The sequence below is a fragment of the Cheilinus undulatus genome, linkage group 23 (assembly GCF_018320785.1).
Source record: "Cheilinus undulatus linkage group 23, ASM1832078v1, whole genome shotgun sequence".
Taxonomy (NCBI): Eukaryota; Metazoa; Chordata; class Actinopteri; order Labriformes; family Labridae; genus Cheilinus; species Cheilinus undulatus.
The window spans coordinates 21,433,621-21,458,554 of record NC_054887.1 but is presented as its reverse complement, the minus strand read 5'-3'; the positions used below and the strand labels follow the sequence as shown (position 1 = coordinate 21,458,554).

At 40.0% G+C, this 24,934-nt stretch overlaps 1 protein-coding gene across 1 annotated transcript in view; it reads right to left on the bottom strand.

Moving 5' to 3' along the window:
- Positions 1–15,024, bottom strand: part of dcn (decorin) — a 33,717-nt gene extending 18,693 nt beyond the window's left edge. Inside the window, exon 1 of the mRNA XM_041780660.1 lies at positions 14,696–15,024. The gene's annotated coding sequence lies outside the window, so the exon portion shown is untranslated. The remainder of the gene's footprint in view (positions 1–14,695) is intronic.
- Positions 15,025–24,934: the final 9,910 nt, after the last annotated feature.

Sequence of the window (24,934 nt, the reverse complement as noted above, 5' to 3'; positions counted from 1 at the left end):
TGCTGGGTTGACTATAGTGCATTTACTTGGTTGTTTCTAAACCAGAACAAAAGGTCAAATTTAACCAAATAAATTGATTAAATTATCTCAATGGGTTGTTTGCATCAACCCAAATGAAAAGGTGCATTTATTCATTGTACTTGGTTTGATGTTTATGTTTAGCTTTAAGCTTGTTCTTTCTGGAAAATTTTACCAGTTGTGGTAGGATAATTTTGACCCACACATTTGGTTTTTCAAATAATTCAACTTAAAGACTATTTTCAGCCTAATTAACGGGGGACTGGCTACAGACCATAGATCTCAGACAGCCCCTCTCTTGCTTACTTATCTTACTGTAAGACACTGCATCTGTCAGAATGGAAAAACACGCTAAACTTTAAAAACAAAATTGGATTAAACTTTCAGTTAAGGTTAGGCTAAGGGCAAAGGTATACTAGAAGGATACTGAAGTTAAAAACCTGGCCTGCAAAACCTAATTACAAAACATGTAATAAAGCTAAGAAAACAGGAAAAAACTCATCCTCCATGAAAACACTTTAACACAGCAAACATAGCTAGCTTTAGCTCCGTTAGCTGCTGAAGCTACAGCGATAACAGAGCTACGTTGATATCAGAGCTATGTCTATAACAGATGAAGCTAAAGGTCATGATATCTGTACTAATAATATTAAGCATTAGCTATGTAAGCTGCATAGCTAATGTAGGCTACATAGCTTATATAGCTAAAGCTCAAGTAGCTCATGGATATCTATACTAATAACGCTATGTTAGCTAAATAAGTTATGTAGCTTACATTGCTAACAGGGAAAGTTAAAGCTCATGAAGCTCTTGGATATCTATAGAGTTGAAGCTACATTAGCTATGTAAGCCACACAAGCTACTGTTTAGCTAAAGCTGATAAAGTTAAAGTGAAACACCATTCATGTAACCATTGGTCTATACTTAATTTAATCCCAGGTTAGACCTCTGACCCTTTTCTCTGTTTCATCTGTGAAATGTTGCCCAGTCTGTAATGCTTACTATGTAGATATTTCATGAATGCAACTGTCAGACTTTTAAATGAACAATATTGAATTAAAGAAAAAAAATCTAAAACTGGAAATATGTTGTACACGCAAAACTACAGTACTTCTGTTTTATATTAATGGACTGAGAGAAGGGGCGTCTAAGATCTGCGGTCTGTAGCCAGACCATCTTGGTCTATTTCTGGGTTAACTATTGGCTATTTCTTGGTTGTTTAGATAACTCAAACTAACCCAGGTAACTTGGTTGAATTTAACCCACTAAGTTGTTATTTTATCCAAACAAGGAAAGGATTTCAATTCAATCTTATTGCTGGGTTCAAGATCGCTCCTTTATATGTAGCTTTTAGCTAGTTTGTTCAGCTGTCTGTTAGCTTACTATCAAGTATGGACTGTATTTTGTTGTCAACTAACTAAGTTTTCAATATTTCAACTATCAGTCCATTGATTTAGTGTTATTACCTCCAACAAGGAGGTTATGTGATCGGGTGGGTTTGTTCTTTTGTTAGTTTCACTTTAGCAAACTAGAAAAGCACTCAGAGGATAGGGGCTAAAGCGCTAATGCTAAAGTAAAAAAAGAGTTTGAATGCTTTGCTAAAAGTGTAAGCAATGGCTAAAAACGAAAACTTGACTTAGAATGAGGGAAACATGTTTAAAACTAGAAAAGCACTCATAGAGCGCAGACCTCCGCCATTAGCCCTATCTCCCAATAGTACAGAATCCTTAAAAAAAATTCCTGGATCCAGACAGTGATGTATTCAGTTCTTCCTTATGCCATTTCTGACATTTCCTAAAAAATTTCATCTAAATTCCTCCATAACTTTTTGAGTTATATTGCTAACAAACTAACAAACTAACAAACATATCCTGCTAATCATAACCTCCTTGACGGAGGTAATTAAGCTAATGTCATTTTCAGCAATCCAATGGCAACAAGTGCATGCATTTTTTTTTGGGTTTCCATACAGCAAAAGTTGGAAAGGGTCCCAAAAAACCATCCAGTACCATCCCACTTTTCGGCACCCTTCTGTAGAGGTACCAATCTTACCTATCTGTCCCAAAAAGGGGTTTGCACCGACGTCATGTCAGCTGCTCAGCTCTGGGCTGCAAAACACGTAACTCTGCTCTGTGAGGAGCGGGCGAAAACAGGAGAAAAACAGACTGTCACTCATCCTTTCTATAACTCTGCGACTGGACCAGCAGACTCACTCTGACTGTGACTTCACATGTATAGCCTTTACAGCCTGCCAACCAAGTGGGGGACTGGGTGTCCATGGAAACGCCAACTATTTTGGGGTTTAGTGTACCAAACCATATCAAACCGTACTGAATCAAACCAGACCCCCTAATGGAAACAGCTTATGTGAATGTAGTTTGAAATGTCCATTATCACTTAAAGATGATCTGGTTAGATTTCAGAGGTCAAAGGTCAGAGCTATAAGACCTCTGTTTAGCCCTTGCTTGTGAATACAATATTTCAAGCTTTTCTTCAAACTTTGCTCAAATATCCACTATGACTAAATGATAAAGGGATCTTAAGGGGTTTAGATTCAAATGTCAAGATTTTTACAAATCACTGTCACAAAAACCGCCCTTTCCTACCCACCACTCATACCATCACAGTTCAGCAGCTGTATGCCTAGATGAAGCATATAACTTCAAAGTGGTGGTTCTTGTTCGTAAAAATCGGTTTAGGCCTCTTAAGCGTATGTTGTACACAAAACATGTGCTTTGCATTTGACCCATCATCAAGGATTTGTTTTGCTGCAATAGGAAGCAGTTACTATTCTCCAGTAGGTTGTGTAATGGACTTTTGCACTGGTGACTGCAAATAGAACATCTGCCTTTAGTTTTGAAGTTACACAGAAGATGCATCATGGGAAATTTCATCACTGCCACTGTATATAACTGCAGGCTATAACATTTTATGTTTAAAGTCATGAATCACAGAGCTCATTTGTTTGCCATTAAATCGTGGTTTTATACTTGATGCACACTGACGATGCTCACGGAGAATCAAACATTTACTGCAGCCACTGGGAGAATCCTGCCTTCTGCAGTTGTCTATTTCTACACACAACCACAACCCAGTTGACACATCCACGCGCTCGCTCCAACTGAAACAGTATAGAGATCCACACAAACTCTCTGACCTTTTACACAGACAGTCTGAGAGACCCAGCAATCTGGATGTCATGTCTTTAGCCAAAGAAATGGCTCTCTCCCGCTTGGTGCCACAATAATTGAAGGGCAGATTTGAGCCGCAGCTTCTAACAAATGATTTGGGAGAAGTTGGTCAACAGCAGACCTTGACCTAAACATCATGAGCAGGATCATGAAACTGACCCAAAACCATGAGTTTATAAGGACTGAGAGTGGCTCTGGGCTGATTTATGTGCTATACTCTGTGTCTTTTGAGGTGTAAATAAAGACACAGTCTTAGTTTTATGAGTTGTACAGAAAGTGAAGGTTGTCCGTGTCTCAATACCTATGAACGCAAACTTTAAACAAAATACATCATATTGTACATGCAATGTGTTTTGTGGATGGAGCCTTACTGATGGCAGAAATTAGCCAGTGGTAACTTGTGGTCAGTTCACAACATAAATCATCTGGAGGCCTTATCCAACAGTTTTAACAGTTTGTCTGCAGAGGACTCACTGTCGGCTCAGTGGGTCATCCATTCACTAAAATGGACAGTGTTACAGTAGGCAATGTTGAAAACAACACTTTTGAGTGCCTTGTGGAGGAACTCAGTGTCTATTTTAAAGTAAACACAAGGCATGCAGACCTGAATGCTGACCCCACTCCTTTCTGGGTGAAATCATTTTATCCAAATGATAAGCAGTAAATGGAATCTTTAGGGATTTAAAGGCATATAATACAAAAACTGTGCAGTTTAGCAGTTATTAGGGGACCAAATCTAAGACTTTCCTGAACCCTGATTGGGTTTGCTGCTTACTGTGCCAAACAGATGGCCTCATCTTTTGAAGACAGTCTGGCTGCAGACGGTTAATCTTTGAAGCTATATATCTCAGAAAGGAAATACACGCCAATTGCATTCAACTTCCGTTTAGGGTTAGGTTGAACATATGTTAGCTGCAATGTTAGCTGTGTAAGTTCGCATATAACAAAGCTACAAGTGAGCTTAAGCTAAGCCTACAAAGTAGCAACAAAAGCTATGTATCTAAGTTATCAGTGTAGCTAAGTTAGCTTTAGCTATGTTTGCTAAAGCCAATCTTGCTAAAGCTAACCTAGCTGCATTGGCTTATGTAGCAACATTAACTATGTAGATTGCATTGCTAGATCAGCTGTAGCCGAGGCTAATGTAGCTAAAGGGAGCCAACGTTCATGTAACTACTTCTAAAACAGGTCTAGACATTTAAATCCTGGATTAGACCTCTGACCTTTTCTCTGTTTTATTTATAAAATGTTTCTTGGTCTGTAATGCAATGTGGTTATTTCGTGAATAAAATTTTATTTAAAAAAAATCAAAAACTTGGAGCGCAGATGGTTGCGTGGTTTAAGGCGCTACCCATGTACGCGGGCGGCATGGGTTCGAATCCCGCCTGTGGCCCTTTACCGCATGTCTCTCCCCACTCTCTTCCTTGTTTCCAAGTCTATCCACTGTCCTTCCTCTATCAAATAAAGGCATGAAAAGGCCAAAAAAGAAATCTTAAAAAAATAAAAAAATAAATAAAAAAACAAAAACTGGATATACATTGTACCGGCAAATTGAGGCACTTCCTTTCTGAGGTGTACAGCGTCTCAGATGAACAGTCTGTGAGAGTGGCCATTAGAGATGTAAGGTCTGCAGTCCCTAGTCACCCGTCCTGACTAGTTTAAGCCCCAAACAACTGAGCTCTTCTTTCACAATCCTTAACCATTTTGCTCTTATCTATTTGCCCATACTATTGTTCTTTGTGGTCACCTAGAACAAAGAGTACAGAGATCTGTCAGCTGTGTATTAAAGACTTACCTAATGTTATATCTGAAAGAGTGACCATGCTATCTGATGACTTTCAGCAGGATATGGGTTTCTTTTGATACAATAGATGTCAAAAACGTTAAACGTAAAACCATCCTTTTCAATGGAAGGTTGAAAATACTCAAGATATGTCTGTAATGAAAAGCTAAATGAAGAAGGCATTTGTCAAGAAAATTTCCAATATGTCAACTACAATCTTGGCGCTTGGATACTCTAAGATGCCAGTTGGGTACGTCATCCTGAATGCCCCCTGAAGTCAGCAGTCTGTCTTAGAAACTTGGACATGATATCATTTCCAGTCCCAACACCCAACTTCTGAGGTAAACGGAACACTGTCACCAGTTAACATGGTCGCTCTTTAAACCACTACACCTAGCCAGCAGCAACGCCATAAAAAAACAGCTTTCATAAACATTATGATTTCATCATAAACAATTCAAACTAAACACAGACAATGAACTGCTCTTTAACGGCTGGATTAAAATAACCTGACATGCCAGATAGACTGCTTCATATGTTCAATTCATAGGATATCTTTCACCCGTATCTGGGAAGCCTTCCATGCAAAATATTTGGGAAGGGCAAGACTTATCAAAAAATTCTCAGAAGGTGATTGGACGAATGTTCTGTCACATTCATTACTGCCAATCAGAACGATAGGACAAAATGAGATAGTTGGCACGTATTGTGCCGGAAGTAACCTGAGCTTGACAGTAAGTGCTGTTGGAGTTGACAAAAGGTGGCGCTTGTTGGTGGATAATAATCTTGCCTTGGCCAAAACATCTTACTTGCCAGGAAAAGCATTCAGTATGCTTCTTTGCTCCTCTCTCAAGGAATTCTGTCCTAATCTTATTATAATTGTTGCTAAAGCTACATCCAAGCTAATAGCTACACTGGGAAGGTCATCCCAGCTAAAACATGCCTGTAACTCTCACAAACTCATGCCGAAGCAGGGATGAGAGAAGAGCAAAAACATCTTGCTGTTCTTTGCTCTTTATTTAAGAAACAAATGTGGTCCTCTTCTGATAAAACTGTTGCTATGCTATGCCATAGCTACATTAAAGCTAATCGCTACTACATTAGCAGCTAAACAGCTTCCAGTACAACTAAACCCCCCCCAGTAGCTACTGCCTTGTTCTCCTGAAATGACGCTGACTGGCCAGGTCTGTTCTCAGACCTAGCACAACCATTTAGGATAAAAGTTTTGCAAGATGAATTTGCCTGATGAGAGACATAGAATCTGGCCAATCCATTCTCTTTTGCAAGGTTAGTATTAGCATTAACTCTATAGATTATTTGATATATAAGGCAATACATGTCAATGAAAATCACTGGAGGTATAACTTCTACAACTACATAAAACATCTGCATTTTGCCTTAAGGAAAGTCTTTTGTCCACAATATTTCATAGCATTTTTTTTTTTGTGTTTCTATTCACACTTCCTATTGCACCATCAGAAATTTTCCTCTCTGTTCTCCTTATTTCTCACCATCTACCTCATCTCTGTCTACTCCAAATTGTTCCATAAATTAAATAGTAACAAAAGCTTGTGTCTTCCAGGCCAGACAGAGCCTGAGGCAGATGTAGAGTGAATCCAGGCTACATCAGGTCACATGGATCGCGGCTCTGAGGAACCCCTAACACAGTAATTACAGATCCTGCGACAGAACAGCCACCGCTTTGACACACTGTACAGCTTCAGTCCAGCGGTTACAGCGCTTGCATACAGTATGACCAAGCCTGAAATCACCTCCATTCAGAGGGGAAAGACGTTGGATGGGATTACCCTGCTTTTTCAACCTTTCCTTTGTACTCCTGTTCTGACGCTGTGAAGCAGAAAAAAACCTGAAGAACACTCCAAAGAGGTGACCTCACAGGTCTGGGATTGTGTGGCTCGGGTTTTTAATGCGCACAGATGTAGTTTTCCACATCGATGTTCGCCTTAAATGAAAACATGGAGAACGTACTGTACAGGAGACGTCTGATCATACCCTAAGGACACGTTGTTCCAGTCTTCTTGAAAGAATGAGTAATCTTGGCCATGTCAGAGTCTCTTATCTGAGCTCAGCTGAAAGCGAAATCCAACAAAAACCTTGTTTACAGACTTGGCTGCCGTTAAATGTCGTCATTTTTGGATTTAGGGATGCAAAGCACTCCTCGGTCAAGAAGTGCTTGTGGACATCTTTGATGGCTTGTTTTTCAGGCTAAAAGCCAGATGAGTTGCGCTCGTCTTGTCGTGCGATGCATTAATTACCAAAAGAGGAAGTATCTCAAAGTCGATTTATCACATATCAGTGTGTGAACTGCTCACATCTGGCTCTTCCTTCAGACTCGAACATTGAGAACTCTCTACAAAGCCAGCAGAGGTTTCCCTGCTGATAACTGAACCTAGCCTCTGCATTGACCCATGGCCACAAGCACATAAACAGATATACATCCACATGTGCATCGGTGCAGAGTTTCACCCTGCCCTCCATGTGTCCTGCCATCAATCCATCAACCTTTTCCCATAAATGTTTCGGCAGCTTTTAATGCATGCCAGACAAGCTGAAAGGAAAAAGATGAGAGTGATTTGGAGCTAAGCTCTTTGAGAATTTAACAGTTTCAAGCTTCACTGCAAAACAAGAATTACTGCTACTTTGTGAGTCATAATAAGACCCATGAGTTGTTGATGATGAGATGAAACTACAATGTTGAAATCCAGGGAGGATTATCATTTGGGACACTGGCAAAATGGACTATTATAATGGCAATTTATATTTTATATAATGGCTAATTTTGGATTCCAAGATGCATGATAGGAACAGTTTGTGCCAACATCTAGGGTCTAATGTTGTAAAAAGGTTTAACTAAGAGCACAAAGGTCACTTTAAATTCAGAACAAGGCCTCAGGGTTTGATGAAGTCTTTCTTTAAAAACCTTCAAAAGCCAGGATGAACCACTGGAGACGATTCATGAGACAACCCGCTGTGCCCCAGGTCTTGGTTCTTGCATTCCCACTCTGCTCAGATGTGTCCACAAGCCCCACAGTATGGCCTGCTCTGAAAAGATTCCCCCACCTCCTTCAGACACTCCAGAACATGCTGCACTGACAACTCCAACAACATACTGGAGAGCTGTCAACAGAGCGTGCTGGAACATGACCATGCAAAGTCTACATCTTGCGGTATCAGCATTTCTAATCCCCTTAAAGAAGATCCAAACTCACTGGGATAAAGAGGCAGTCCTCTGATCATTTTTACTTTCAAAGGGGAATCTGAGTGATCACACCGGGCTGGAAATCAAACTTTGATGTTACAGAAGGTTTAGTGCCCTGAAGCTTTGGAAACATGATGTGACTTTATATGTGAACTTCCTTCCTGGGAATCTGATTTATTAGCACAGCATACCAAACACATGCGTTACTTGTATTTATACAACAGCTAGTTCTAAAGGAGATTGGACAAGAAGGATTTATGAGTGCTGATAAAAAAGGACATCTCTGAGGGAGATGATTACTTGGATGGGAATTTTCCTTTTGTGTACCTCACAGCATACAAGCATCAGATATTACTGACTATTGTGAAACACTGGATGTTTACTATCAACATTGCAGTGCCACAAATATGTACTTCTCTGCTCTGGTAATTTCAGTATAACTCAACACTTTTATGTTGAAGCTGCTGAAATGTAAGTTTTGTGTTTTTGGAATAATCTTTCCTCAATGTCAACAGCAGTCAGAGCACAACATTTTAATCACAGATACAGATATTAAAGTTACACTTAATTTCAGTTTTATATTAATAAGTGGTATATTTCTAGTAATTTCTCAGGAATAAGGTGGTAACTACCTTGTAATAAGTTGGCATTTCACAAGTAATAACATATTTTAATACTAATTACTTACATAGTGATAACTTTTGATATATTACAAAATAATTTGGCTAGAAATCAATTTCAAAGTAATTCCTTGCAATATTGAGGCAATTCTGGTTATTCAGTGGTGTTTTGTCCAAACCCCTTCCCCTTCCCCTAATGCCTAAACCTAACCCCTTAAGCCTAACCCTAAAAAATACTTTAAAATATTCAGGAAGGACTCCCCTTGATAAAGTGGGCCAAAATAAACAAATAACATGAAAATTGTTGAGCAATTTCTATAGAAAATTATCAGCTTATTTCTGAGAAATTGCTTGTTAAAATACTGCAGAATTACCAGTAAATATCTTGGATATAACAAGGGTTAAGGTTAGGGAAAAGTACCACATAATAACCAGAGAATTGCCAAAATATCACAAGGAATAAGTTGATAATAAATAAATTATTACCATATGGTTACCCCCTGCTCTTCTTGAGAAATAACTAAATAATAGCTGCTTATTAAAATAAAACTACCAGTAATAAGGGCCCACTAAAAATGGCTACAGATATTATTAATGCACCACTAGCTCTGCTTTGCAAAGCAAGCAAACAATCTCTGACAACTGAGAAAAAAATGATGAAAATATAACCCTTAGGAAACTGTTGGACTTCCTCGAGAGGAACTCAAAGTAAAATAAAAATAGGGTGTTGGGATAAAAATGTAGGGTTGTGTTGAGCTGAGCAGCATATCTCTACCACAGACGGTAGAAATTATGGAAAAAGCCTGGTTGACATCAGCCATTTGGTCACTGAAGAGGACTGAGTCCAATCTGTGACAGCTGCCATATTGTAATAACTGTCTCTAACTGTATATCAACTGAGGAAAGAAAGATGGAACTGTGCTGGGTCTTAAGCCCCTCAATTCATTCAAACAACTGCAATAGCCAACGTTCAGAAACTGTTTCAACTGTTCTGATTGGACTAGAGACTTTCCATGAGTACAGCATTATTGGAACTGTAAACCTCTTTGCCTAAAAGGACTCTTATCAACACCCATAGCAGTGGCTCCCAGGCTTTTTCTACTGGGCCCCCTTTGGCAAAGATAATATTTCAAACCCCCCTCACCATACGCATCAACATATCAATATCCTTACACACAGAAAAACTAAGCTTAAAGGGTTGGAGCCACACACAGTTTCCATTGGATGAGAGGTGGGATACATCCTGGACCAGGAGAAAACAACCAGACATGCTCATACTCATACCAACGGACAATTTAGAATCACCATTCAACCTGATGAGCATATATTTCTGCAGGAGGTAGGGTACCTGGAATGAGACCATTCAAATTCTGTACAGAAAGGCCCCGTCCAACTAGGATTCAAACCAGGAACCTTCTTGCAGTAAGGCGATAATGCTAACGCTCTGCCTACAGTCCCCGGGCTTCACCTTTTCTTAAGACCGCTGCTGTCAGACACCGGCTTGTCAGGACAGAAACACACGCAAAAGCTTTAAATAATAAAATATGATTAAACTTCTGGTAAGGGGAAAGGTTAGAAAAAACAAACTTAACAGTTAAAAACCTGACCTTCAAACATAACAACAAACATTTAATACAGGTGATCAAACCATCTGCTTACAGAAAGAGCCTGTCCTCCATATAAACACTCTAATAGCCTGTTTCCATAACTGGCTTTTGTTTTTTAGCACTTGCAGTGTTTATTTTCACTTCAAAACCAATGTAGTCTAGCGTTCTGACTGTTTAGCACCATCATCAGCGGTTCTTGTTGCTGCTCTGCAATTTTTGGAACAGTGCTGTGCTTGCCAATGCCACTCCATTCTCCATTAGTTGCCAATCAAATTCAAGCAGCAGTGGGACTTCTGACAATATCAGAAAAGAAGAAAAGAAATCAATCTAACTCATCTTTCTTCATCTTTTTTTGAGGGTAGTTTTCAGGTCTGCAGCTGCTGCCTGTGGCAAGATGGGATTCTTTTACATTGTCTGCATGCCTTCTGTGTGAGATTTCCTCGAAATATGGAAATATGAAGAGCTATTTTAAAACATTACAGATTTTACTGGACAAAGCAGGATTCATTTTTTGTAATGTAGCAACAAGAAACACTAGTGAGAGGCACTTTGAAAAGGACTAAAATAGCCAGCTATGAACACAGGCCCCAACGCAGCTTACATAGCCATAGCTAACAAAGCTACATTAGCTTATGTAGCTAAAGCTAACATTGCCAAGGCTAACACAGCTACATCGCTACATTAGCTACATATCTTACATTGCAACATTAGCCTAACATTAGCTTACACAGTGATGTTAACTACGTAGCATAAGTAACGGATCCACCTTTCATATAGCCACTCCTAAAACAGGAAAAATGTACTTCCGTCACTTCAGCCCTGACTGTGGTGGTGCATCTGACAGTAGTGGTCGGCAGGGAAAGCATCCGAGAGCTGCTGTCTGCTGTTAGCTTTAGCTAACATTGCTATGTTGGCTTACATAGTAATGTTAACTAGGTAGCTAGTGTAAGTATATTAGCTTTTGTTATGTAGCTACAGCTAACTGAGTCACGTCATTTAACCACTCCTAAAATGGGAAATGTATTTCTGTCATTTCCGTCCTGATGGTGATGCTGCATCCCACAGTGGTGGTCTGCTGGAAAAGCATCTGAGAGTGGCTGTCTGCAGCCAGACCCCCTCTCACGTTAACTTGGAAGTTGTCTCACAAAATTTGCACTACTTTTGGGAGTGCATAATGGCCTCATCGCATCGGGCCCCCCTAAGGAGCCACAGGCCCCACTCTGGGAGTCACTGGTCTATGCCTAGAGGCAAATGGCAGCAGCACTGATATGCTGTACATCACTCCCTTTTGTGTGATTTATCTTAATTAAAAACAAGCCACTCCAAATCTTTCCACCCTATCCGTGCAGCATTTCTTCATTCAGGAACACAGCCAGCGTTGCATCATGTCACGGCTGTATGCCAGTTTACAAGATGAAAATGGGACAGGCTTTATTTACAAGAAGTGGACTGACACTAATGTGGCAAAAATTGGTACCCAAAGTTGTTTCCTGCTTATAAGACTTTTAAGAAATTCTCAGAAAAGATGTCGCTGCAAAACACACACAAAAAAGAGGTCAGTATGGGCAAAATAGAACATGAACTTTCTGCAAGCAGCATCTGCACTGAGAGAAATGATGAATCACAGCCCTTAAGTGTTTCAAATGGTCAGCAGATGCCTTTTGGTGCACTGCATATGGAGCTAAGGTGGGTATAGAGCATCTGTGAGGGAAGATTCACTCAAACTATTGCTTCTTCTTTATCTGAGACCTGCAATCCATCACTTTGCATCTGACTTTTTGTCTCATATCTTCACTCTCCCCAAAGTCTGGCCCCAGCATTACTAATGATTCCCAGACAGGAAGCTTGCATGAGGGAGTAAAGTAATGTTCCCTCCTTTTGCTTTGTCACTCTCTTCCTCTTTGTCATTTCAACTTTCAGGCTTAGAAAACTAATGAGATACTCGATTACCATATCAAGCAAACTCATCACAATCTATGAAAGAAACACAACAGGACTGAGTTTAATCAAAGCACACTGCAATGAGGGAACCAATGCAAAGCAGATACCAACTACCATCCCACCATTCATCCATGTCTGCAACCTCCCCCCTTGGTCTTTAACTCTCCCCAGACCTGCTTCTCTGAGCATCCGTCAGCAATGAATCACAGGAAGGTATTTACAAGGCCACAGGACGATTGAAACACGTGTGGCCCCATTAAAAAAGTAACCCAAGCCTTTCTTAAAAGCACACATTGGCATGATCAATACTTAAGATCTTTTCTCTGCATGTGGTTATAGGTCTTCGGGGATTTCTTTGAGCAGGACCATGTGTAGCTGAAAATATGCAATGATACAGCCAACAAACAAAGTAACAACACAGGCCTTGTCTGGAACAAGGCTGATACACGCTCCCATGGGAGAATGGGAGGTTTTTGGCTCAGGACAATCAATTCTTACCACTACGATTAATCCAGTTCAGCTAAAAAGAGAGAATATGGCTATAACTTGTTCCTGAAAGATCATATGAGGTGATGGCCATAGCATGAGAAAGCCAGCGACCACATTTCAGCTGTTCCATGAGAAGAGCTGTCGGACTGCCATCAACCTCAGTCCCATTATCAACAGTCTGCGCCACACAGACGTGGACCAAGCTGCCCAGCCTCTCCCTTTCTTCTCTTTCCATCTCCTCCTCCCTTTTTGTGCTCTTTCCCCTTCCTTTCTCTCCCATAGCTTATGTGTGTTTTCTTTCTCTGACTGACCCTTCAAACCAGAAAAAAAACGGACATGTGGAACTTTCTGGGGGGAAAAAAAGCCTCCGTGGCTGATGTCCATTTAATTCCATTGTTCTTGCGCTCAAGTCGACCCAGACAGTTGAAGTCCAGATGGAAAAAATGCAAGCCCCTGAGTGCAAACTGGGCCTTGTCCCCCTCCAAACACTCATTCCTGGTTCAAATTTAAAACATCTGCTCAGCTCAACTCAAAAATATGAACTTTTACTGCTCTAAACATACTTTCGTCCACTCTCTAAGCCTTTATTCCAATTTGAGAGCAGTTTGATTGTGTTAGTACCACTGCAGCTGAGCCTTATTAGCCCTTTTCTTTGCTGGCATAAAAGGATGTAATGAGTTAGCTGTGTGATGGCTTGTCTGGACCCCTTTGATACAGGAAGCCGCACCATTACCGGATTAATGGCGCTGTGCGTTGCCAGGTACAGCTTTTTCTTCAAAGCCTCTAACTTTTTAAGTTGCCCCTAGCAATTCGGGTGCTACTGTGAAAACACAGGACTGAGTGATCGCCACAGTGGGCAGAGGAGACGGCTTAGTTTGAGAAGAAACAGGGCCAGAGAGGCAGACAGATAAGAGATTGGGGTTGAAATGGTCTGGTTGCTTTCTCAAATGAGCTGCTCAGATGGTAAGTGTAGAAAGAAGCAAATTAAAGTCTTGACATGGGCTGAATGAACACAAAGGAGTCCTGATTGTTGTTTTGACCCTTTCCCACCTCATTTGCTTGCAGACTGCCTATATGCCACAGGGAGAAAGAATGAGAATAAAAGACAGAACAGGTAAATATAAATGCAATCTTTTCCACTGATGTTGGCAAATTATGACGAATGAGTCAAGCAAATAAGTGCAGAATCTAAATTTCCCACTAACCCTCTTTGCCTTATGTAAGCATTACAAATCTTTGCAAACAAACACTCAAAGACTCCTGGAAAATGTTCCTCCATATGGGCTACATCCAAACAATCAACAAACAAGATTCCCATCATTTCAACATAGACGGCAACAAATAAAGTCAAGCTAAAAACTGCGAAAGCATCAATTGGAACTGGATGCTTTGGGAATTAATGATGAGCTAGGAGAATAAGTTTTTGGCAGTGGATTGAGATACAAGCATCAACTTCAGCACCACACCCCCTTCTACGGCCATTGCTCTCACTTTTCCCTGGAAATGATTAAAGTCAAAGCCATGAGAGCTGTGGGAACAAGACCTGGCGATGCATCTGGAATACTCATAAATGCATAAAAATCATGCTCAGTTATATGCACATATATGTGCATGATATAAGACATAAAGGTAAGCAGTTATCTTATATGTATAAGCTAATGTCATCTGCAAATAGGGTGAATATAATGTACTTTGCATTGTTCAAAATGCAGGAAAATCAAGCCTTTCCATGTCTACTTTTGCACCCAAAAACCTAATCCTCATTCTTAATCCCACTCTTCCCATAATGACCCTTAATTTTCTACACCCAGACTTGAAGATAAACCTACCTGTTCTCAGTAGAAGCAAGTCAAAGAGAGTAGAAGTAGGCGAGATGAGCTTGACTCCCAAAAATCCAGCCGAGTGGGGGGGATGAGACTGCGAAGTGGCTGCGAGGGCCTATGTGGTAATTGGACTCGAGAGCGCGTGTAGCCAAGATCAAGCAGGTGTGCTCTGTCACAACAAGGGGAGGAGAGAGAGAGAGAGAAAGGAAGGGAGACAGAGGGGAGAGAGATAGAAGGAGGGAGGGGTCCGACCGCCAAGCTCCTCTCAGGACTGAAACAATTGGTGGAGAACTTGCCCCGCTCTCGCTGCGTGCACCGAGGAACAGCTGGAAATGGAGAAGGAGGAGAGGAAAAAAAAATGAAGAGGGTGAAGGAAAATTGAGACGAGGAAAAGGAGCGATTCGTCTGGCAGCTTCCTTCACTGTGACATCTGGTAATGATAGGCCCCAGTATGGAGCTTATAAGGAAATGCAGCACACAAACTCCCTTTCTCCCTTTTCACACTCTCTCTGTCATTCATCCTCATTCAGCCTCCGTACTGACTGCCCCAAGGCACATACAAAAGTACCACACATACTTCTGTCTAATCTATTCAGGTTTGCACCTCCCCCCACAAAAACCTTCTTCTCTGTTTAACCCACAATCTTGATTAGGTTTGTTTTGGTTTCCTTAATGGACTTTGGGGTCTATTAGCCAAAAACAGAGAGGGGATTGGGGGGAGTAGGGCACTTTGGGGCACTATGTGGGAGGTAGAAGGCTCACATTGGTAGTCTTTATGGTCCTCTTTCAACACACAACACTGATACTGGACAAAATTGCCAAACAAGACAAAAAAAATGGATTACAGTGGTTTACATAGTCACATTAACTATTTAACTTAGGATGCTAAACATAACTTAGCTCCATAAGTTGCATAGGTAACTTTCCTTCATAGCAAACATAGCTAATGCAGCTAACATAGCTAATGCTTAAGCTAGCTATGATACATTATTAGGGAAAGTTACATAGGTAGTGAAGCTATGTAGCTAACATAGACATAGTAGCTAGAGCCAAAACTAATGCTTAAGAAGCTACATTAGCCTGTGTGTTGTTCCAAAGCTAATGTAGCTATGTTAGCTTAAACTGCAAATATATTAGCTACATAATTTTATTATTTATGTAGCTATATTTTGTAGGTAATGTAGCTACGTAGCACTTTGGGGCACTATGTGGGAGGTAGAAGTCTCACATTGGTAGTCTTCATGGTCCTTTTTCAACACACAACACTGATACTGGACTGATTTTCAAAACACAGACCAGACAGATGAGACAACCTGCTGAATTTAAGCATATTACAAACTAGAATGGCCGTCTGTGGCGGCAGGCCCACGCCTAAGCAGCGCCACCGAGGAACCCATGCTCCCATTGATTACTATGGTGTTCAAAATTCGAAGTCCTAGAAAAACCGAATGGGTGCGCAGATCATCACCAAAATCTATTCGATTCTTTCCTGTCACTATCCCAATATTCCCAGAAAGTTTGCGATGTTCCGTTCTCGAGTTATCTTGTGCACATACAAACAAAGAAACAGATATGGAACCCTTTACATAACCCCCTGCCGATTTCATTGGTGTGGGTAATTAGAGGAAAAGAAACTGACCAGGATCCTTTCAGTAGTGGAGAGTGAAGAGGGCAGAAGCCAGCGCTGAATCCCTGTCTGATGAGCAGGTGTGGGAAATGTGGCGTACTCTACTCCTTTATTTGGTGAAGTTCCATTTGAGCTGATCTGGTACTGAAATGTGATGTCACGCCCCAGCCACTACTGAGTGGTCAGAGAGTACCGTCACAAGGAGTGTCATGAGCACATCATCAAATCTGTTGTCATTGCATAGTAGTGTTGTGTAAGACTTTCAGCAGTTTATCTTAAATTCAAGGCTAATGCAACCAAAAAGCCTTTAAAAATCCAAGCCTTATCAGGAGCGCAGATGGTCGCGTGGTTTAGGGCGCTGCCCATGTACGCGGGTGGCCTGGGTTCGAATCCGGCCTGTGGCCCTTTACCGCATGTCTCTCCCCCACTCTCTTCCCTGTTTCCGAGTCTATCCACTGTCCTTACTCTATCAAATAAAGACATGAAAAGGCCCAAAAATAAAAAAAATAAATCTTAAAAAAAAAAAAAAAAAAAAAAAAATCAATGCCTCATGATGTCACTAAAATACATACAGTAGGTAAGGTAGGTAGGTAGTGTACAGGACCAGGTAATAATACCAGGTAATAATACAGGAATCCATACTTCCAGACTGTTCAGCTCATCGTCACGACAAGTTAAAAAGTCTGAAGATCACAACATTCAGTAGGTTTAATCCTCTTGGAACGATGAACATCTGTACCACATTTTTCAACAATTCATCCGGTAGATTTTGTGATATTCACTCATTTATGGAGGACCATGTACAGTGAGTGGTAAGAAACTAAAGTCCTGGGAACACTGCAATGCTCAAAGTGTTTTTCCTGTTGTGACTGAACTGCAGAATTGCTTGGATCTGACTCAGGCAGTATGGACGTAATTTGAACATGCTTTAAAATAATATAGTGCAGTATTTTCATTAAATGGGGACCACCCTCTTAGCTCTCTGGAATGGGCCTGTATTCCTACCAAAGCCAACCAGCTGGTGCATTACAAGAAACCGTGTCATGCTTGTTCGGGAAGATCACAAGTTAAGCTTCCGCATTCGCCTCCATTAGCAGCCATGTGTTTGGTTGGCAAGTGAGTCAAAGAGTCAGATCCCTATCTTGTAATTCATTTTGCGTCATAAAGCAGTGATTGAACTTTGACTGGAACAATGATTAATGGATAAAGCTGTCGGTAATCTATTCTTGTGTAATTCCAGACTTAGTTCCTCTCATGAGTTGTGACATTTCCATACATTCAGCAGTTATTGGATTTTGTCATAAACAACTGTTACTAAAGATAGATTTCCAAGTTGGAGATGACACATTAGAGTGGTAATACACACTAACGAAGAAAAGCTTGTTCATAGAGTATAGTTGATGCAAAACAATTTAAAGTACTTTACAGAGTAAAAACCAGACCCACCACTTGGCAGTTACAGGCCTCTGAGTCCCTCTGAGCATTCTTGAGACGTCACCTTTAAAAACAACTGATGAACATAAGACCTCCAAAATCTTATCAGTTCATTCTTGAGCCAGAGTGCACATTGTGCAAAGTTGAAAGAATATCTCTTAAAGCATTCTTGAGCTATCAAATTCAGTAGCAAGGGATGAACGTACAGTCAAATGACCTTGGATGGATTGCACATTTATTATATTATGTTTGAAAAAGTGCGGTGGAAGTGAACCATTGAGTGGGAAAAATGTGATAATGTTCTCCCATTTTCTACTCTTTCAGTAGACAAAACTTGGTTGTTTCGTCAACCTTGGTCCTGTACTGCTCGACCTCCGCCACGCCCATGCCCCTTCTCTCCAGGTTTCTTACCAGCTGGCCCCTCCATGAGGCATGAGCATCTGGACCAGCCCACTGGGTCCTGCGCACCCAGTATGCGGTACCTATAGAAGTGCTGCTGTTCCCATATCAAGCAGTGAACTCCTCCCATGCTTTCTTGAACATGTCACCTTAGATACACAGTCTTGCCAAAGATACCCCCAAAAAAAGGCGCAGAATAGAAGTTGTCCCAAAGGAGTTCACTCTAACCTTGCAAAGCAGATGGATTCACCTGTTTCCATGTTTCTTACTGGCAAATCCATCTTGCAAACCTCCCATCTGAACCGTTTGGGCCTGGTTAGAATGTGACAGGACCAATCAGCGTCCAGGGGCAGTACTTTTGGGCACGGCAGAGTCATGATGCATGCAAGCAGGCCTCACCAGAGTATAGTAAGAAAGACTGCGACACTCATCTGCATGCTAAGATACCGGGACTGCCACACTTGTTCAGTGAACTCATCACCCCATTTCCTTCAACTGGACAAGACTTACTTCAGTTCCTGTTGAGTTCCCATCCAGTGGGTGAAGAAATGCATAGTACCCTTTTAATCATTTTTGCCCCTGAGTCCACCACTGCTCTGTACACCTTATAATCATGTTTTAAAGACTTCTGAGTTTTACCTTCCTGATGGACACAGATTTAGCTACTGTTCCCAAATTAAGTGATTCTGTCTAACAAACCACTCTACAGGGTCTTCTTGAAAATTAAGGCCCACAGTTTGCTACTTTTCCATTGGGCACAGCTGTAAGATGCCTTGGAAACCTCCCGCAGGTGTGCTGTGCACACAAAACCACCCCTCAGTCTTTAAAGCCTAGCTCTTTACCAACTTTTTTGCTGTAAAGTCATAAGAGAGTTATATTAAGATCAGCAGAATTAATTTAATGCTTGCACCAACAGGATGTGAATTTTAGCACAGCAGAAGAAAGACTGTCTACCTTCCTTTGTCCTTATCATCATCTGTTTCTCTTCTTTCTCTTCAGAACAACGGATCAAGTAACAGAAAAGCAGGTTTCATCCTGTCTCACTTGCACTCTCTCAACCTGATGGACTTTCCCTGCAGAAGGCAAAGGGCAGACCACACATACTTTGGCCTAAACAGATCATATCACTCTCAGGAAATCTCTTTTTTGGATTGGTCATTTAACTTTTTCAGGCTCTTGTGTAAAATATGATACACTTTGTCACCCAGAGTTAAAGTAACCCCTGATCCTCAGATTGTGTCCACAGATGGAAGGGAGGACAACAGGAAAAGACCAGCACAGAAAAAGGTCGGAGGCCAGGAGGAATGTAGAGTGATGAGGATAAAGCCAGGTGTCCTGGACCAGTAGTGAGATCATACCTGGCGCATTTTGCAACAATGGGGAACAATCTTAGGCAGAATATGATGGGAAGCAGGCGCTGTCTAATAGAGTGAGCAGGCGGTGACACGTGGCTGTTGTGGAGACTTGTGTGCTGTTTAACCTGTGACCTTGTGGCAATTGGGTGGCCTCTTCAGTCTGGCAGCTTGAAATGACGTCAGAGCTTTCTTAAGTACGGCTTCATGGGGAATTTAAAAAGCACCAAGAGATCAGAGATCCTCCTCCACTTAGCTGTCAGATGATATCAAAATGAACCAAAGGTGAAATGTGAGAGACTATGGCGGGACATGAGGACAAACAATGGGACTTGTAATAGTTTTACTCCTATGGTGTGAATAGAGCAACATTATGACGACAAAAGCACACCATGCTGTAAGATTAATTCCCCAACGATCAAAAGCCCTGACTTCATCCCTTAGTTTCTATTTAGTTATGTTTTTGGAGGCAAGTCAACTCAAAGTTCATTTATTCCAATACATCTGTGATATCCAATGTGCCTGTGACAGTCATCCCCACAATAATGTTTTCATCTGGAATATGCCTTTAGCACGTAAAATGAACTTTTGAGGTGGATTTTGGAAAAACGGTATCACAGTATGCTAGCTTAGCCAACAAGCTGTTAATAGTGAATAGGCTAGTTACAATGCAGATTTACAAGCATTTTTATATGATTACAAATAACTTTTTGATCTGGTTTTTATCAGTCAGGTCAGTCAGGAAATTTGAGCAGATAGAAAGTTATGACATCGACGTAACCACAGAAGTCTGCTCAAAGGAAAAAGCTCATCTTTCATTAAAACACTAACAAAGCTAAGAGAGCATAGGCTTAAACTAACTGTTGGGACTTTTAATGCTAGATTTAGGATAGTATTAACATATTGATAATCATTATTAGAAGTATTGATATAGGAAAATACAAATATTTATTAAGATGAATAAATAACTGGGCACCAGGGGAAAACAAGCAAAAGGGACCAAAATCAGTCTCAGAGTTAAAATATAAGATAGGAGGAGAATGTGTCACACCTGCAGGTGCTGCAACAGATTCTGGGATGATGAGTTTCTAAGTTTTATGGCTCTTTTTACAAGAGGTCTCTAAAACTACAACATTCTTCATGTACCATATACACCAAGTCTTTGCCCCATGAAATCCACGTCGCTTATCCCAACATAACATGTCTTATTTAGCTACATAAGTTACATAGTTAAAGTAGCAATGAAACAAACATAGCTAATGTAGCTAAAGCTACAGCCAACTAAGACATGTTAGATGGATAATTTACATAGTTAATGTAGTCACATAGCTAATATAGGTAACATAGCTTAAGCAACATCTAAATTTTGGTGAAGCTGTGTAAGCTTGTGTGTTTCTTACTTGAGCTAGTGTAGCTATGAAGGCTTTAGCTTTAAATATGTTAGCTATGTATCTGCATTATATAGGTTGCTTTGTTAGCTATGTAGGTACCTGCGCAAGCAGTAGCTGCATTTGCTAAAACTCACGATGCTTAATCTAAAGCTAACTTAGCTACAGGGGCTAACAGTGCTTTAACTATGTAACTAAGGATGTTAAACATAACGTAGCAACATATTTTGTGGTAGGTAGGTTAGGTGGTTGGGTAACTTAGCTACATAGCAATCATAGCTGTGGCAGCTAATTTAGCTAAAGATAACTAAGATACATTTGCTAGGTAAGTTACATAGGTAATGTAGCTACGTAGCTACATAGCTATGACTGTCAAAAACACTGACTAGTCGGTGCTAACCTGATGTTGTTTAAACACACCTCACTCCTAATTTAACTACATTAGCTTTAGCTTTTAAAATGTGAGCTACGTATCTACATTGTCTATGTAGCTATGCTTTATACATAGGTAATGTAGCCACATTAGTACAGGCTATATTTGCTAACACTCACATTGCAGAAGCTAAAGCTAACTTAGCTACAGTGGCTAACGGTGCTTTAACTATGTAACTAAGGATGTGAAACATAATGTAGCAATATACGTTATGTAGCTATGTAGCTACATAGCTAACATAGCTATGACTGTCAAAAACACTGACTATTCAGTATTAAGCATTTAAAATCAGTGCTACCCTGTTGTTTAAACACACCTCACTCCTAATTTAATACATTAGCTTTAGCTTTTAAAATGTGAGCTACGTATCTACATTATTTAAGTAGCTATGCTTTATACATAATTAATGTAGCCACATTAGTACAGGCTTCATTTGCTAAAACTCACATTGCTGAAGCTAAAGCTAACTTAGCTACATTGGCACACAGTAATGTAAACTATGTAGATATGGATGCTAAAGTAAGCCACTGTTCACGTAACTACTTCTAAAAGGGGTCTATACAGAATTCAATCCTGGATTAGTCCTTCAACCTTTTTTTCTTAAATATGTTGCTCAGTCTGTACTTTTTGCAGTGTGGTTATTTCGTGGACGTAATGGCCAGACTTTAAGGATAAAGTTGAATTTAAAAAAAAAAAACTTTGAAGACTAGGAACACTTACCTGCAACTTATATCACTTCTATTCATGCATGTTAGATCTGCAGTCTACAGTCAGACCCCTTTTAGATAGGCATCATAGACACATGTCCCGTACGTCAGTCAAAATGAGGCATTAAAACTGGAGATCTGATAAAATCTCTGGTCACACAAACTAAAGATTAAATAAACCTGGAAGACAGCAGAGAAAAATTTAAAGATATTTAGCTAAAAATTTATAAACAAACTAAAACTATTAATGAAGTCATTGAGACGGTGTAAACATTGGCAAACAAGCCACAGGCTATCATTTTTGTCCTTGACTGACTAATCGGTATTAACGTTTTAAAACGGTGCTGCCCTGATGTTCTTTGAACACACCTCAAACACAGAAACTCGGCAAGTTAACATTTTGAAGCTTAAAATTACTGAAACTTTGCCAAAATTGGACTCATTATCTCCCTACTTAAGAGTTTTAAAGAATAGTGCAGTGTGTGAAGAGATCAAGAGGTAAAAAACAAGCTTAGAGATGTCAAGACAGGAGAAATGAACCAGGATGAAGCAGCTGGCTTAAAGGAATTCCAGGTAGCCTAAAGTTTGTTCAGTTTGTTTGGAGAAGGGAATGAAAGGGGAAGATGAGAAGGAATTTACAGGTATTAGCTGTGCTCAGAAGAAAAGAGGTTTCTGAGAGAGGGCAAGGGTCCATATCAGGCTGTGACCTTGGTGTATCTTTGTTTTGTTGTAAACTGGGAAGGATTGGGGGTGAGTTAAAGGCCGATGCAGACACTCTAATGGTGACAGTCCTGACTGTCTGGGCAGAAGAGAAAACAGTTTTTCAGCTAGCACAGGTGAGATTTATGTCAGTCAGACAAAGTCTTTTGGAAGTTTAATACCAGTATTTAAGGTACATCCTTATTATATGACACACATTACTGCTGATTAGCTTCTGTTGAAAAAGACATGTATAGGTGTGTTTGCCTGTGCAGACATGCCTTAGTGAGGAGACGAACCAAACACTAATAGACTCATCACTCAACATGCAAACATGGACATATAGGATCTTTCAAGCAGAGCTGGAGGCTGTATCTATGTTTTATTTGACATCAGTGTATGTTTTATCACTATCATATGTTTGGATCCCTGCCATCCATTCATTCATAGTGTTTTTATTTGCCTTTTCTGTCTCTGAAATCTCACTTTTTAATCTACCCTGAACCCTCAGTGATACCAGTTACTATTGTTCCTGCACAAACACAATCTCTGCTAGCAAATAACAAATATCAGTAAAGAAAGAAAACCATTTGAGTAGTCATTAAAGGTATAATGTTTGACATTATGAATATTGATATGGCATAATTCATTTAAATTCTAAGGCAGCAAATTCAAACTGCCTTTATTCTCAGCTATGAATTCACATTGGTACTTCCTTCAGATTTTCAGAGGGGTCTGGCTACAGACTGCAGATCTCAGACGCCCCCTCTTGCAGACCACTACTGTGAGACGCTACCTCTGTCCGAACGAATGTCGTGTAATTTGCCAGTACAGCGTTTCAGAAGCTTTATTTTTATTTTTTAATTTAACTTTGTTCATAAACAAAGTCTGACAGTTACATTCATTAAATAACCAAACATTACAGAGTAAGCAACATTTCATAAATTAAAAAAACAGAGGTCAGAGGTCATCAACCGTTTTAGAAGTAGACACTCAAATAGTGGCTCACTTTATCTTTGTTAGCTAAAACTAATGTAGCTACACTAGCTATACAGTCAACATTACCATGTTAGCCAATGTAGATACATTAGCTTTAGCAAAAACTAACATAGCTACATAAATAAGCTAATTATCTAGAGGTAAACATAGCATAAGATAACTTAGCAAACAACATTTTGTGAGCTTTGAATTTAGCTACATAATAAAACTGCTATCTATATAGCTTACATAGCTTACAAAACTGTAGCTCACATAGATAATGTAGCTAATGCAGCTTTTTTAGCTTTATATTTAGCTACTTTAACTACTTAGCTATGTTAGCTGCTTAGCTTGGCAATCTACATGTCTGACATAGCTTCTTTAGCAGTAGTTAACATAGCTAAGCTATTGTAATCATAGCATAGCTTAGCTAACATAGCTATGTTAGCTTTAGATGTAGCTACTTAAGCTATGTGTCTATGTCTCCGTGAATCTTACATAGCTTGTGTAGCTAACACAGCTCCATGAGCTTTCGATTTAGCTTCATAAGCTACATCTACGTCTTAGCTTCATTAGCTTTAGCAGACATTTGTACAAAGCCTCTGGGTTCCACTTGACAGTCAAAGCTTCAGAACCTTTGAGAGCATTCTTGAATTGTCTCAGGATGTAAAATTTTCTCAGGCTCAATGAGAGCAAGACTGAAAAGTTGATGTTTTTGGACCCCATGGAGGCTGTATCTTTTGTGTCTTTTTTTTTTTTTTTTATTGGGTTTTATAATTTTAAAATTTATTGCTTAGCATTTTGGTCAACTTGGATTTGATTGGATTGGAATGATATGCCAGAGTGTTATAGCTTTTATAGTGGTGTTAGAAAAAGCTATCACCTGTTATTATTTGGGCAGGTTTGATCAAAGGAAGCTTGATGAAGGGTGGAGTGCAGAAAAATGATATAGCCTGAGGAGACGTCTGGATAAACAACCTGTTTAAAGGGTGACAGGGCCTCATATCCATGCAGATCTTAGATTTAATGTCTTCTCGTCAAACAAAAGACAATTTTGTCAGCATTTGTTAAGCAGGAAACTACAAAAATCACTTGAAAGTAGTATGATCATTAAAACAAAAACTTTACCCAATCAAAATAAAGTTGTGTGCAGTAAGGATTTGATATAGGGGATGTGGATCATACATAGAGATTGTTAACTGTCTTTGACAGCACTATTGCCATTTTC